The sequence below is a fragment of the Camelus ferus genome, chromosome 9 (assembly GCF_009834535.1).
Source record: "Camelus ferus isolate YT-003-E chromosome 9, BCGSAC_Cfer_1.0, whole genome shotgun sequence".
In the NCBI taxonomy this organism is placed as follows: Eukaryota; Metazoa; Chordata; class Mammalia; order Artiodactyla; family Camelidae; genus Camelus; species Camelus ferus.
Window position 1 is genome coordinate 68162739 of NC_045704.1, and position 15838 is coordinate 68178576.

At 35.7% G+C, this 15838-nt stretch overlaps 1 long non-coding RNA gene across 1 annotated transcript; it reads right to left on the reverse strand.

The window, feature by feature from the left end:
• Positions 1-7540: 7540 nt before the first annotated feature.
• Positions 7541-8994, reverse strand: LOC116666116. The gene is made up of 3 exons (XR_004322966.1): positions 8984-8994; positions 7862-7926; positions 7541-7698 (listed from the first exon to the last, which is right to left on the reverse strand). It is a non-coding gene; the product is annotated as an uncharacterized LOC116666116 (long non-coding RNA).
• Positions 8995-15838: the final 6844 nt, after the last annotated feature.

The window sequence follows — 15838 nt, forward strand, 5'->3', positions numbered from 1 at the left end:
ACTTACCTCTCTCAGGTGAGCCTGTTCCTTGAGCCTGTAAGGTAGAGAATCTTTCACACGCAGTAAAATATCATTTGTTGATTGCGTTAGTTCACCTAATAAGAGCTCCACTCAGTTCAACTACTCTTAATTGTTCTCCTAATATGTGATAAGTTAAAATATGCTGTTATAAGGATTTAAAGGTTTGTTAAAAAAAACTTTGTTACCAAGGAGTTTATCATATAATAGTAGTTTTAGCCGAGCACAAAAGTTTGCTTGGATTAATATTTTTTTTAACACAAACAAGCCCTCTGAGGCTTAGAGGAATAGGAAATTACCTTTGAAGGGAAGATCGAGAGGCCTTCTTGGAGAATTTGGTAACTGAAGCCAGGTAGGACTTAGACTAGTCGAGACAGGAACAGGAATACAATCACTTGGTTCCATGTTAAAAAGCTACTTTTACGTATCTTTTCTGCATGTCCAAATGTGTAAATGTATATTTACATTATACATTCTCTTCTGTGCTTTTCTTAACTTTATGCCTTAGAATTAATGTAAAATAAGGATGTAGAGATCCAGTTTATAAAAAATTATGTACAATATATACCATAAATCATGATTACTTTTCATCTTAAAGTTATTTTTAATTAACACCATTTATTATTAGAATTTACAATAATTATACATTAATTGTATTAAAATTTTGTTCTACAGTTCATTTAGCCACCACACAATGAATGGTCTTAGATTGTTTTTATTCTTCTGCTAGTTGAAAAAATTATTTGACCAGTCCCTCATTTGGAGAATTCAGATTATTTCAAGTCATTGTTAACATAATACGGTAGCCACAGACATTCCTGCTCACAGGCAGAAGGCTTTATGTAGATAAATTTGTACATAGAAGAATTGTTAAGTTATGAGATATGTGCCTTTTAATTTTGATGAAGTCAAATTGCACTATACAATGATCGATTTTTATTCCCACAAAGAACGCATGAGATTACTGGTTTCCCTACACTATCCCCTACACAGAGGATTACCGAACTTTGGTTTTTATCTACTTGATGTGTGAAAGATGGTATTACATTGTAGTTACAATATGCACTTTTTATTATAAGGGAGGTTAGACATCTTTTCTTGTACTAAAAAGTCGATGACTGTGATTCCAGCAAAAATAGCAGAAATGCTTATTGAGGTACTGCTTCCTCGGAGAACAACTAGAAACGTTCTCTCTCTCTCCTCTCCTCCAGCTTTTCTCTCTCTTACTCTGTATATATATAGAGAGAAATTAAGATATTATTTAAAAAGTAAATAGAAAATGTAGGACTGAAAAATACAATAACTAAAATTAAGTTCTCATATAAGATTCAACAGATTAGTTAAATAATAGAGTAGGAATCATTTTAAGGAGAAATGAGCAAAAATGTTTGAAAAGTGATGAAAAAATACCAAGCTATAGATTAAAGAAGTGACAGAAACCCCCAAGCCATAAATCACACACAAAAATATGAAAACATGATAAAGTAAAATTGCTAAAAACCAAAGACAAAAACATATTAAATAGCAGCCAGAGAAAAAGATCTATTACCTTTATTAGAGCAACAATGAGGTTGACATCTGATTTCCTAAGAAAAGTAAAGGAACAAGAAGACATTGGAACGACTAATTAAAGGAACGAATAAAACAACTGCCAATCTAGAATTGAATACTCTGAAAATATCCTTTATAAACAGAGGACATTTCAGATAATGGAAACAGAGAATATTTTCCCACAGGTATAAATATACCAAGGAATCATTAAAGGGAGCTACTCTGACAAAAGGAAAATAATCCCAGATAAAGCAGGAAGGACTAAAAGCCACTTGGAAGAGTGAAAATGCTGGTAAATCTAGATGAATATTGATTATATAGAACGACAACAATAATAATGATAACCTGTGAGATTTTAAGACACATAACATTAAAATGTTCAGTAACATCAAACAAGGGAGACAGGGGTAAATAAATAGAGTTAAATTATTCTATTACTTTTTTTGAAAACGGAAAAAGTAGTAATTTGTATTAATCTTTAACTAGTCAAGGATGTGTCTTTTAATTTCTAGGGTAACCACGAGAAGAGAAGTTAAAAAATGTATAATAATGAACTTCTAACAATTAAAGATGGAATAATAAAATAATTTCTTCCAAAAGAAATCAAAGGGCAAAGAAAAAAACTATTGAAAAGGTAGAAAAAATTGAAAAACAAATAGTAAATGATATATTTAAACCAAGATGTACCTCTAATTTTACTACCTGTATATAACCAAATAATCCAATTAAAAATAAAGCTTGTCAAATTATAGCAAAAAATACTAACATTATATGCTAAAGAATTACATCTTAATTATAACATTTTTTAAAATGTTGAGGTAAAAGCACAGAAAAAATCTTCCATTCAAATACTAAGCAAAAAAAGTTTGCGTTATTTATATCAATATCAGACAATACTAATATTAAGGTAAGAAACATACTAGGCAAAAATAAGGAATGTGTCATGATAATTATGAGATAAAGTTGACAAGAAAAACCCATTAATTTTGAATTTATATACACCTAATTATAACTTTAATAAATAATTATAATTGACAAAACTTTAAAGAGAAATAGATAAATCAAAAATCACAGTGTAAAGGTTTAACCTGCCTTAGTTAGTGATGAATAAAACAGGCCAATTGAAATCATTACAAAAGCTGTAGAATATTTAAACACAATGATTAAAAAACAACCTAAATAAACTTTTATAAAATGCTTCACACAACATCTACAGAATACATATTATTTTCTAGTGCACATAAGCACCTTATTAAAGGTGATTGTATGATGAACTTTAAAACAATTCTCAACAAAATTTCAAGTACTGAAATCATTCTGAACACTACAGTGCATTTAAGCTAGAAAAAAATAACAAAACAAATAGCAGAAAATTATAAAATACCCAAGTATGTAAATAAAATAATAGCAAAATCTTTCTCTCTGTATATATATTAAAAAAGAATAAAACTAGATTGAGTTTTTTCCAGAAATGTACTGTTGGCTTATTATTCAAAACTAAACCTATTTTAATCCATCACATTAACCAAATGAAAAATTAAACTGTATGATTGTCATCATCCCTAGTTCTACTAAATGTTTACTAGACATCCTAGCCAATGCAATAAAGCAAAAAAAAAAAAAAAAAAAAAAAAAAAGAAATACAAAGTATAGAGATTGAAAATATCACTGAAGATGCCGTGAATTGTGTATTTAGAAATCAAAAGGAACTGCATATTTACTATAATTAGGATTAATTAGAATTAGTGTGTGAATTCAACAACATTTCTGGAGATAATTCAACATCACTTGTATTTCCATATGGAAGTAAACAGCATTTTTTAGTAAAAGTTTCAAATGAAACCACTTTTAGTTGCAAAACAGACATCAAACACTTTGAGATATATATAATAAAAGATGATCCAGAAATCTACACTTAAAATTTTGAAAAGTTAATGAGAAAATTAAAGAAAATCTAATGAAATGTGTGATGTATTCAATTCGTCCATTAGGAGACGTAACACTTTAAAGATAGCACTTCTCCACAAATTGATCTATACTTTCATTGCAATTCTGCTCATTTAATGCAGGCTTTAATTCAAATATAGTCATTTATTATATTAAAAAAGCCCTATTGTATCTATATTATTTTTTTTCACTTTTCATTCTATGTTTTAAAATATTTTAATACTTAATGAAGACATTCTAGAGGTATTTCCCCAAAGGCTAATATCAAGACAGGGATGCCCAACATCACTGCTACTACTTAATGCAATGATAAAGATCATAGCTAGATTTCTAATTAGAGAAAAAGAAACAAAAGTTTCGTAATTGAAAAGGAAGAGATAAACTGCCATTACTTGCAGAAATATGTTTATCAGTATTTTTAAAACTCTAGGAACAGTCAACAATTATTCCAACTAGAGAGTTCAGCAAATTTACTGCATAAACAAATTAATACTGTTCTTCTATAGCAAAGGATTGACACTATTGCCTGTTGTCAAATCTGGCCATCACCTTGCTGTAAATAAACTTTTATTGGAATAGAGCTATGGCCATACATTTATACCTTGCCGAGGACTTCTTTCTTCCTACTGTGGCAGAGCTGAATACTTACAACAGAAATTGCCTGGCCCTCGAAGCCTAAATTATTTATTATCTGGTCTTTTACAGAAAAAAACCTTGCTGATCCCTGCTTAATAGTGGCAATAATCAAATAAAATATGCAATGGATAAATAAGGTGCAATTTACAAAAGTAACAAAAATTGTTACATATCTATAAATTAACCTAACAAAGGATGAAGGCCACCTTGATGAAGATAATTAATGTCTTTATTAAAGGATTTAAAAACAGATTTAACTAAATGGGAAAATAGTTCAGATTTATGGATGGAGCAACTAATCATTATAGATATAAATTTTCTTTCAATTAACCTTTAAAATTAAGGCAATCTCAAATAAAATTACAAGTGAATATTTTTAGGAACTTGGTAAACTCCTTCTAAACTTTATATGAGAGAATAAAGATCCATGAAAAGAAGAGTGAAGGGTAATTTCCCTTCCAGATATTTAGATTAAGCTCAAAACTATTTAGTGAAAATAGCATGGTGTTTACTAAAAGGTGAGCATATCAAAGGAACAGAAGTCAGGTAAGAGATCCATTTATATATGGGGAAAATGATGATACTTACAGCACCAAGTGCATTATGTATTATTTAGAAAAGTGTGTTTGGAAACTGCTTACTATTCATTAAAAAGAATTCAACCTGGATCACTACTAATTTACACTGTATACAAAAGAGCAGTCCTGATGTTTTAGATTTCTCAGTGTAAAAGATAAACTACAAAACTGTTAGAAGAAAAGGAGGAACACTATCTTGTAACTTGGAGCATAGGTAGGGAAAGTCTTCAATCAAATTCCCAAAAGCAAAAGTCATGGTGCAAAACAATGAATGAATTTTACTACACGGAAGTAAACTATTGTTATGTAAAGAATTAAATAGCATATAGTAAATATTATATAATTATATGACATAATATATAACATGTTATATTTATATATAATAATAAATAATAATACATATTTGGAAGGAATTCTTGAAATCACATCCAAAAAATGACAGAAAAGCAATTCAAAGTGTGCAAATATTTTACACTTATAATTCACAGAAAGGTAAGTCCAAACTGATTACAAGTATCTTAGAAATGGTCGAACTCATCAGAAATATGATACATGCAACAAAAATAAAATTATCCAAGAGATAAGCAAAAAGAAATTATGAATACAGCAAGATCTGTAGGGACTATGAGGAGACGGGAACACTGGCACTGCTAGTAAGATTACAGCTATTCTAAACAACAATTGCGGTGCTTATGAAGTTATGTACATCTACAAACTTAATTAGGGGTAATCTGTACTGTGTATATACATCCTGAGTGTATGTACTGTGTATTTGGACATCTTGATTTAAGAGTGTGTTTATCCCCGCCCACTCTGAGTACATTCTTAACGAATATGTCTCCATTCTTCCTTAGTTCTGTGCACCTTTCAAATAGCCTTGCTGCGTGTGCATACGTGCTTATGAGCATGGATTCGTCCCTAGCGCCATGTGTTCATCCTTGCTGAGCACGCGTGCGTGCTATCGGAGTGGAACTCAGGAAGCCACTTCTGCAATATAAGCCAGAGAAATTCTTTCATAGGTTCATATCAGAGGACATATGAGGGCATTCATCATCTAGCAGGGAGTCGGAGGCAATCTAGCTGGGGAATACTTAAGGAAACTCGGAAGCTGCAGTTAGAAGCCACAAGCTAGTGGTATCGGAGATAATCGGTCGCTTACAAAAATTGTATTGAAGGAATAAAGTAAGAAACAGAGCAATATTATTTACATAAACTCAGAAAAAACATACGCACAAAACACAATATTGGAAAAGAACATATGCATAAGGATATCTCTAAATACGCTAAAACAGGTACTTAGCCGGGTAAGGAAGACGTATGAGCTTCAGGATCTGGGAAGAAGGAGGAAGGAATAAAACAAGAGAGGGGCCCCACATCAACACGGTAGCTCGCGCGTAAAGACGCACAGGCCCTGTATAGACAGAGGCAGAGGGGCCCCCTCAGCTTACGAAGTGTTGTCATCCCGATCATGAGGAATACAACTAAGGCAAGCTTCTGTAACTTACTCAAAGTGAGAATTGAAAAATAAACCGAATGAGAGAGTGTCAAACTGAATTTACAACGCATAGACATTCACAAGAAGCATGCTTTGAGAACAGATGGCTGAGTGCGTATTGTAAAGCTTTCTAAAGGTATGTTAGCACATCTTTACCAAAACTTGTATGCAAGATAATTCAGTCTATCCTTCCTAAATACTTTATTTGTTTGTATTTAGTTAGAATGAGCTAATTATAATTTCTAATCTGGTTTAAACATGTATATGTAATTTTTTCCCCCAAATTGCAGTAAATACTCTTTGCAAAGTCATTGTTCCTAGATGGAATTAAATTACTTACCTTGGTAATGGAGAGTCACCAGAAGGATGTAAATGAGTTGTTAACATGGCACTTCATTGCCACAATAATTTAGAGCCACTAGTTAGCTTGATGTGTCTGCAATAAATGTTTTATTATTTAGGAAAACTACACTGTACAAGTTGCAATGTGCCATGCTCATTCATGCTGTAAATCAACAAAGATCAGCAGACTGAATAGAAAAATGAAAAGCTTATTTAGAAACTGACATAAGCTTTCAGATGAGCAGGGATGGTTGAAGTTAACTGCATTCATTTTTCTTTGCTTGTCATAGTTGCCACTTGCATTTCACTGCTAAAGATAGAAGATAGTTTTGCTTTATGAAATTATATCCACAGAAACAGTGTTTGCATTTATATAGATGTAGTCATAATAAAGTGGAATATAAAGAAGCCACACTAAAGTAATAGTAGCCCCAAATTTATGAAGTGTGCAATGGAATTTGCTATCCAGCATCTCTCTAGAGTCAGTGAAACTGTTCTATGGAGATCAAAGCTCATGCTGGAAATTATGGTGTGACTTTGTGTCCTGGGACTGGATAGTAGTTTCCAGACAATACCGTAAAACACCATACAGTTTAGCATTTGTAAAGAATCTGGCAGTGTTATCCTTATTTGGTTTGTTCTTGTTTCGACAAGTTCAAAATTCCAGAAAAATTATTACTGCTCACCAATCACCTAGTTCCAGCGACAGTGGTGAGGTTCACATTGATGACTGAAGTGTGGTCCTCACCCTGTGTACTCCCCCACCCGCATGAAGTGACCTAGAAAGTGCCAAAGTTGACAGCAGGTGACATCTTAGTATTGAAACAGTGAAGAGCAAACTCCTAGCTCCTTTTTGCTACCAGGAAACATTATCCAAGGCTACAAATGCCAAACTCTTTTGTGTGAAAGAGACACAGACAAATGGCTTTCACCTGTCTTAGTGTTACCTTCATAACACGTTGTAACTCATCAGTTAAGTCCCTAATCCTCACACATTGCTTTATAAAACACATGCTATATAATGACCCCTCTCTACTTAACATTTATCAGGGGATTGGTAATCTGCTAACCACCATATTGAAATGAAATTTTCTTGGAGGTAGACTTGCCACGGATGCCAGGACTTGAAGCCTAAGTTGAAAAGAAAAAAAAGTTTTAATATTAGTTTATTTATGATAGTGAAAAGAAATCAGAATCGTAGAAAGGGATCATTTAGGTTGTAAGAGAACTGAAACTAGATGGGAAAGACATACGGGCAGTGCACAGCTGCGTGGTGCCTTCACAGGAGGCTCACCTTGCGGAAACCCAGGGAAACGCTCCAGCGGTCAAGGTGAGGTGTGCGAGGCCACGAGGAAACGTCTGTGATAAGAGAATGCAGATGCAGAGCTGAAACTACACTGGGGGTGGGGGTGGCGTGGTGTAACTTACACAGGGTGAAATGCACAGGTCTTAAAGCTATAGTTCAACAAATGTAGACAAATACATAAATCCATGTAACTTACACCTCTGACAGAATCTAGGACATTTCCTTCACCATAGGAAGTTCTCTGTACTTCTTTCCGAATAAAATTATTCCCTACCATAGGCAACCAACATTTGACTTTGCATCACCAAAGGTTGCTTCTGTATGTTTTTGAACTTTAATGTCGATAAAGTCACACATTATGTGTTCATGTTCAGCTTCTTTCACTCAGTGTTTTTGAGATTTAGCTCTGCTTTTGGCCATATCAATAATCCATTCTTTTGTATCCTGGAGAAGTGTTACATTTTGTGTTTACTCTTTCTCTACTGATAAATAATTGAATTGTATCCATTTTTTGGCTATTATGAATGAAACTGCTGTGAATATTTTTATACATTACTTTATATGGACATGTGTTTTTATTTCTCTTGGGTAAATACCTAGGAGTGAAATTGATGGACACGTATATATGTTTAGCTTTAACTGCCAACTTATGTCCCTAATTGGGTGCATCATTTTATGCCCCCCACCAGCAATGTATGAGAGTTTTGTTTGCTTCAACTCTTCACCAACATTTGGTGTCGCTAGTTAAAAGTTATGTGTTTTAACTTAAAGACAATTTGAGACAGAAATAATTCAAAATTTAAAATTATGCACAAATATTTTCACGTTGTGCTGGTAGGAGTCAAAGCATTATTACAAGGTATAAATGTAGAGGCATGCCCTACGAAATTAGTATTCATCATACCATAAAATGAACTTCATTGGCATTCATCCTTACCTTCCTTTGATAAATCAGTGTGTGTATTCCCGTTACCTCAATGAAATGTCATGAATTGATATTAGCTTGCCAAGATGAATACTAACTTTTTTAGAATGCTGAACTGTAAGTGGCTCTGGAATTAGTATCAAGCCTGGAGATACCCATCATTGTCCAAAAGTTGTTGTACTCACACTCTTAGATCTTGCGAGTCTGGAGACACGGCAGACAAAGAGACAAGCGTCTCCTCAATGTGGGATAATTGTGAAAGAATGTGCCCTTGCCACACTCTAGCTTTCTTTTCTGAAACTGGACATGACTGTTAAAGAGAAGGAGAGAGAAAGGGAGAGGAGAGGGAGAGAGAGGGGGTGAGAGAGAGAGAGATTAATCTGGGATTCATGGCACTCTAGGGAGTCTGTATAGGGCAGCTTCCACCTTGGCCCTGCGTGGATATGTCTGCTAAGATGGGGTCTGCTTGCTCTCTGCAATTAACTGCTCTGGCTGAGTGGGTCCAGCTGCTGTGAACTGTAGGCTACTGGAAGCAGCTCTTGAGTGTGTAACCAGCAGGCATAACTTTATTACTTCATATGATTTCAGTGAAAAATTTTTGGAAATCATTTTTTTGTGAACAGAATAGACTTAACTCTGGCAGCCCAAAGTGGGTGAAGCTGTTGGTTCTTATTAGGAAGAAGAAAAAGCGTTGAGTTCTAGCTCTGCTTTGGTAATAAAAGATAGAGTCTCCCTGCCACAACTATTCTGTGAAAATAAAGTTGAATGCCTAAACATACATCAGAGAACACTTTCAGGTAAGGTTTATGAACCATGACTAACCTTGTCTCTGTGCATTTTAGCACATCTTCCCAAGACGACCCAACGTACATGCTGCCCCAGTTTAATCTGAAATTAACCTTCACGATGCCATTTCCTGCGTGGCGCCTGCCTGTGAGTGGTGTCGTTGTCACACAGTGATTTGGTTCACTAGTTCACGGTGTTGATTTGGACAAGTTACCACTAATGTGTCTGTGCTTCGGTATCCTCAACTGTGAAGGGGAAATGACCCTGTTAACAGCATGCTTCCCGGAGGTGCTGTGATGGACAGCCAATACAATTATTGTGGAACACTTTACCTGATGCAAAAAAAAGGAGTTTTATGGGAAAGTTATATGACCTTTTCCCTGGCATTACATAAAGGTTCAGAGAGCCTGGTTATTGCTTTTGGAAAACATTTATTTAGAAAATGCCTTGACAAGCTTAAACAACCAGTGTTTCACGAGATAAAATATTAAGACTAGTTTTACTATTTTTGCTGTCATCAATTATTATTGTTATTATTACCACTGGAAAAATGAGAAAGAAGACCCACAATTATGGACAGAGTAGGATCTTCAAAAGTATAACCAGATAAGCCATAATACACTATTACAGCCTTCAAATTAGCTCAACCATCCTGAAACCTCTATACGTGCTTATGGCAAATGTGGGAATAACACCTAAGAATCTCTTTAACTACCCAAGAATAAAGCACAATTAAATGAGAGCTGTAAATCTGATTTCAGCTTAAGATGCACTGGGCAGCTGGGTGAGGGTTCAATAACCCAATTGAAACAGCAATGCGATGCTATTGCTCAAAGTGTAAGATTTTGACTAATTAGAAAATAACTAAAACTGAAACCTCAATTAATTAGACTCTCTCCTTTTAGAGGAGGTGTACATATTTTAAAAATAATTTATCAAGAATTTAGGGAAAAATTAAATAAATAAGCAAATTCCAATCCTAGAGTTTCTGGAAAGAAAGCCACATGATGATGATGATGGTGGTAGTGGTGATGATGATGGTGGTGGTGGTGATGGTGATGATGGTGCTGGTGGTGATGATAATGGTGGTGGTGATGATGGTGGTGGTGGTGATGATGGTGGTGGTGGTGATGATGGTTATGGTGGTGGTGGTGATGATGGTGGTGGTGGTGATGATGATGATGGTGTTGATGGTGATGATGGTGATAAACGGAAGCTAAATGAGAATTCTGGGTATCTGCTCTCCATTAGGCACTGTGTTAGATGCGTATAGACATCTGTATTTTAATTCTTATGAGAACACTCTTACAATGAGATGTTAATTCTTGTAAGAACACTCTATAGATGAGCATACCAAGAATTGAAGAGATTAAAACTTACTGGAAGTAATTTTTAACTCATCAAGTCAGGTTTCAAATCCAGCTCTATCTAACTCCATGGCTGTGGTCTTTCCTCAGTAGCAGCAGCCTGCCCCATTGGGATCTCAGTTCTGAGGAAGCTGATGTAGCTATATTACAAGAATAGTAACTTCTCTACACAGATAAGTTAGTTTAATCAGAATCAATGAGTTTTTGTGGTTGTCCTTTTGGGAGAATACTTCAGAAATGTTGATGATATGCTTTATCACATCACAAGGAGTGGGTATCATACGTAACATTATCCAAACAGAATTAACTCTGAAACACTTATTTAAAGGGAAGAGATTTTGCAGGACCAACATTCTAAGGAACCCAACTGAGAAGCATTTCCCTATATCCATTTTTATCTGCACCTGCAAACTACACCTTATGCTAAAAATGATGAATCTGAGCACTGGAAGATTCAGCATTAATAAAAACAAACTTGAATACATTCCCTATGTTGTATTTCATAAGGAAAGAAAGACTTTTAAGTGTCTAAAAGAGTTTTTGCTAAAACTATAAACAAAATACTTTTCTAGTTAATTAGGAAATACAGTTGACTAGAATGCATCATGCTTTGTTGGTTCCAAATGGCTGTCCTGAGAAAATTTAATAACCCCTAGAATACTAAGAATAATTCTGTTTCATATTCAAAATTTACACAGTATAGAGCCTGTTGATTGGATAAGTGAGCAGCCATTCCCAGTTCTCCTTGACCTTGCTCCTTCTGCCATAGAGAATAGGGAAGGATTCCATTTTTCCTATCCACTTTCCTGGTCTCCTTTGAGAGGCTACAGAGCACATATGGGACACTGAGGTCTGACTGTAAAGCTTGGAAATGAGTTCTGTGCAGGACTAAAAATACATAAATAGCTGCCTACATATTGCTTTTTTCAGACATATTGTCAGTTTAAAAAAACAAACTATTATAATATGATTAATCTACAATAAATTTCATTAATTTAGGTGCACGACTTGATGAATTTTGAAATGTGTACCTACTCACATGATCACCATCACAAGCAGACAACACACTTACATCATCCTCCCAAATTCTTTTATGCAGAAAAACCTCTTTCCTCATCCTTTGCCATTTTCAAACACTGATCTGCATTCTTTCACTGTACTTTGCTGCTTTTAGAATTTTATACATAAGATATCATATAGACTGTAGTCTTTAGTTCTAGCTCCTTGGCCTTAGCATAATGCTTTTGAGATTGATCTGTGTGTTTTTGTGTGTCCATAGTTCGTTTTTTGTCTTTATTTCTCTTTTTGTGAATGGCGTTTCATTGTAGGAACATACCACAATCATTTCATCTGTTCACCAGTTGATGGACACTGGGTTGTTTGGCTATATTGAATAAAGCTGCTGGACCATTCAAGTATGTCTGTTGGTGTGGGGTGTGTCTTTATTTCTCTTCAGTAAAATGCCTAGTAATTAAATCATTTGGGCTCATTTGGATACTTTCAAACAATATTTGAAAATCTATACCATGCTGAGGACTCTGCCCAGTGACCTCAAGCATTATGAGGTCTCTCTCTTCTGGTCGATGGGATTGCAAACTATCGCTAGCTTTGTGTGGACTCTAGATGTATTTGGGCGCACTGCTTTCTGGAGGTTCTTTTCCAGCCTCGTGGATGTCTCCACCCAAGGCACTATGTTTATTCAGGTAATGGTTGAAGGAGACGTCCATGCAGTTCTCCAGAGTAACCTCTATTTGCAGGTTAAATTCCCACCTGTCAATCTAAAGGACTCCATGAACTGGAATCACTGTATCCTCAACCCACTGAGTCTGCCAGGTTCTGTGTGGGTCCCCTCACTCTGTGCTGTGGTCTGCAAACTGCCTCTGGGCAGTAAACCAGTGCAAATACAGGGCTCACTTTGTTTTACTTTCTCTAAGGATCACAGACCTTTTTTTCCTGTGTTCTAATGCCTTGCTGTTTGCAACGACAGCATAATTCTTTGGACAGTTAAGCATTCATGACAGAAGTATAAGTGCATGGGTCAGTTTTTAATTAGCTATGATAATGGGCATAAAGAAATGACTTATATAATAAAAACAATATGTTTATGAAATAAACATATACCAGGAAATATGTGACAGTATATTGATCTCCACTTTGCAGATGGGGAGAGTGAAGTTCAAAGTTAGGTGACTGATCCAAGATCACAAGCGGGCAGATAGTGGAAACAGTTTAATTGATCAATTAACTCAATTAACCCATATTTACTAAGCATCTAGTCTGTACCAGGCACTGGGTTGAGTTGAGTATGTAGAGGACTGATAAAATTCCTACTCTCAAGAAATCTCCATCTTGCAGAGAAATATTCAAAACAGTACACGCTACTAATGGGATCTTAGATGTTTAATACAGCCAGGAGAGGGGGGTAAGAGGGCGTGGCATGTACATCACTTGGGGAATTGAGGAGACTTAAATAAAGAAAAAGAGGAAAAGCATTCCACGCAAAGGAGGTCCATGCCACAGCCTGTCCCTAAACTTTCTGACATAACTCCAAATCTGCTTCTCTCCTGCTTACCACATCACAAGAATAAGAAATTCTCCTGGTCCTAAAGACTCCCAATGTGGGCTAACGATACAAAAATTTGGTTCTTTATTCCTCCCCTCTTTGTTTTTTATAGTCTTCACTTCACTTGACTTTTTGATACTTAAATCACTTGGATGTCATAGCATGCTTTGCTGATGATTCTGGGTTTTTTTTCCCCAGAAATAATGTTATTTTTTCCCCCAAGTCCCTGTCCAGGTTTAATAATTTTTATGATCCAATTTCATAAACATTTTTGAGTTCTCTTTTGATTCTAAACACTTAGCTAAGTGCTGCAGGGGATATCAATCTGTTTAAAATACATTTCCTCTCCGCAAAGCACTGATAATCGAGCAGGGTGAATTAAACAGGTAGCTGACTATTTCTACTACAGGTAAATGTGAGTCTGTTAAGAAAAACACGATGTTCAAAAGGAGACATTAAAACTGCTTAGAGAAGATCTAAAGAGCCTTTACAGGGGAGGAAGTTTTGTTGAGCTTTGAGGAACGGGCAGTCTCAGTTGGGAGATAAAGAGGGGAAACATTCCAAATGTGATGAGTATGTAAGTGGAGCATCAATGCCATGGGCTGAATGTTCGTGTCCCCCTCCCTAAGTTCATATGCTGAAGCCCTAAACCCTTGTAAAGGGACTTGAAGGTAGGGACTTGGGGAGATAATCAGGTTTAGGTGAGGTCATGAGGGCAGGACCCAATGATGGGATTAGTGCCCTGATAAGCAGGGTGAAAGACAATAGAGAACTCTCTCTCTGCCATGTGAGGACCCAGCCGGAAGCTGGCCTTCTGTAAGCCAAGGAGAAAGCTCTCACTGGGGAACTGACCTTGTCGGCAACTTGATCTTGGATTTCCCAGCCTCTGAAACAGTGATAAATAAATATCTGTTGTTGAAGCTACCCAGTTTATGGTGTCTTGTTAAAGCAGCCTGAGCTAAGACAGAGGATGTGTGTAGAAAAGTGGTGGAGATGAGACCAGAAAGTATCATGCTTCAGAACCCTGAGGCCTGGGACAAAGAATTCAGTATGTATTTTGTTGGACAGCACAGGACCACAAAAGATTTTCCAGAAGTGATGTGAAGAGAGTGGATTTTAGGAAAAATATTTTAGTTACATGATGCATGATATATTGGAATTGGGAGGGGTATTTAGAATAGTGTAGAAGCCAGAAGACCAAGTAGGAGTTAACAGAGAGTCCTACATGAAAACCAAAGAAAATACTAGGACAAGGGTTATGGTTGCAGAGATGAGAAGGCGGGCCAGGCTACCTATGACATGCGTCTCCAAGGAGGGCTTAACAACGAAAAGGATGTTTGACAACCAAATGAACGATTGCAGATTGTAGTGCGTAAGGAGAAGGAGGGGAAGAGCAGGACTGTGAGACAGGTGTACAGATGAATGCCGCTGGGGGAAGCAAGGAAGTCTAGGGCACACAGAGCTGGTAGGACGTTCACGTGAAGAGGTAAAACAGGTGTTGAAAATGTGGCATTGGAACTTTGGAGAAACACTGGGATTTGTGCAGAAAATATATGAAGTTCCTAGAGGTAAAAACTGAAAGAAGAGAAAAGGTCTAAAAAGCACTTGGTAACTGTTTCATTGACAGTGAGACAATGCTTAGTGTTCTAGAATTTCTCCCAATTTCAAAGCTTCCTGTACTAAAAGGCGACTATTTTTTCTACTAGTGACAGAGTATATAAATGTAAATGTTGTCAATTATTGTAACTGTTAGCTAGTTCCACATTAAAAAATAAACCCTGTTATTTGATATAACCTAGTGGGAAGTTAAAAAGGCTGTGGTTTCATCTTTATAGCTGTAAAGAAAACAAGCCTCATGAGCCTGGTTTTGCATCTGCCACGTGGGGAGCTAACACCTAGGGCTTTTTTAAGATGGTTAAATGAGATAATGGTTGTAAAGTACTTAACACGTTCCTCATATCATGGGAAGAGTTTGACTACTATAGTATTAGTAGCAGTAGCAGTAATTGTTAAGATGGCAAACAAATATAGTTGATTCCCTATAAGATTGGAAAATTAAAAAAAAATTAAGCTCCTTAGGATGCTCTTAAGGCAGAAATGAAAAATCATCAAGCCAACCTGGAATCGTAGTTGAAAGTAACACAAGCCATTAACAAAAGATACTGAACAGTTTCCTTTCCAAATCTTTTTAAGGAAAAGCATTGATAGCCAGCTGCTTTTGCTGTGTGTTAGTCTTCCTGAGGGTTTCAGATGGCCCCATGCTTTCTGTAAGTTTCATTTTTTTGTGAGCATTGTAAGAACCTGTTGACTTAAAAGTAATGAGA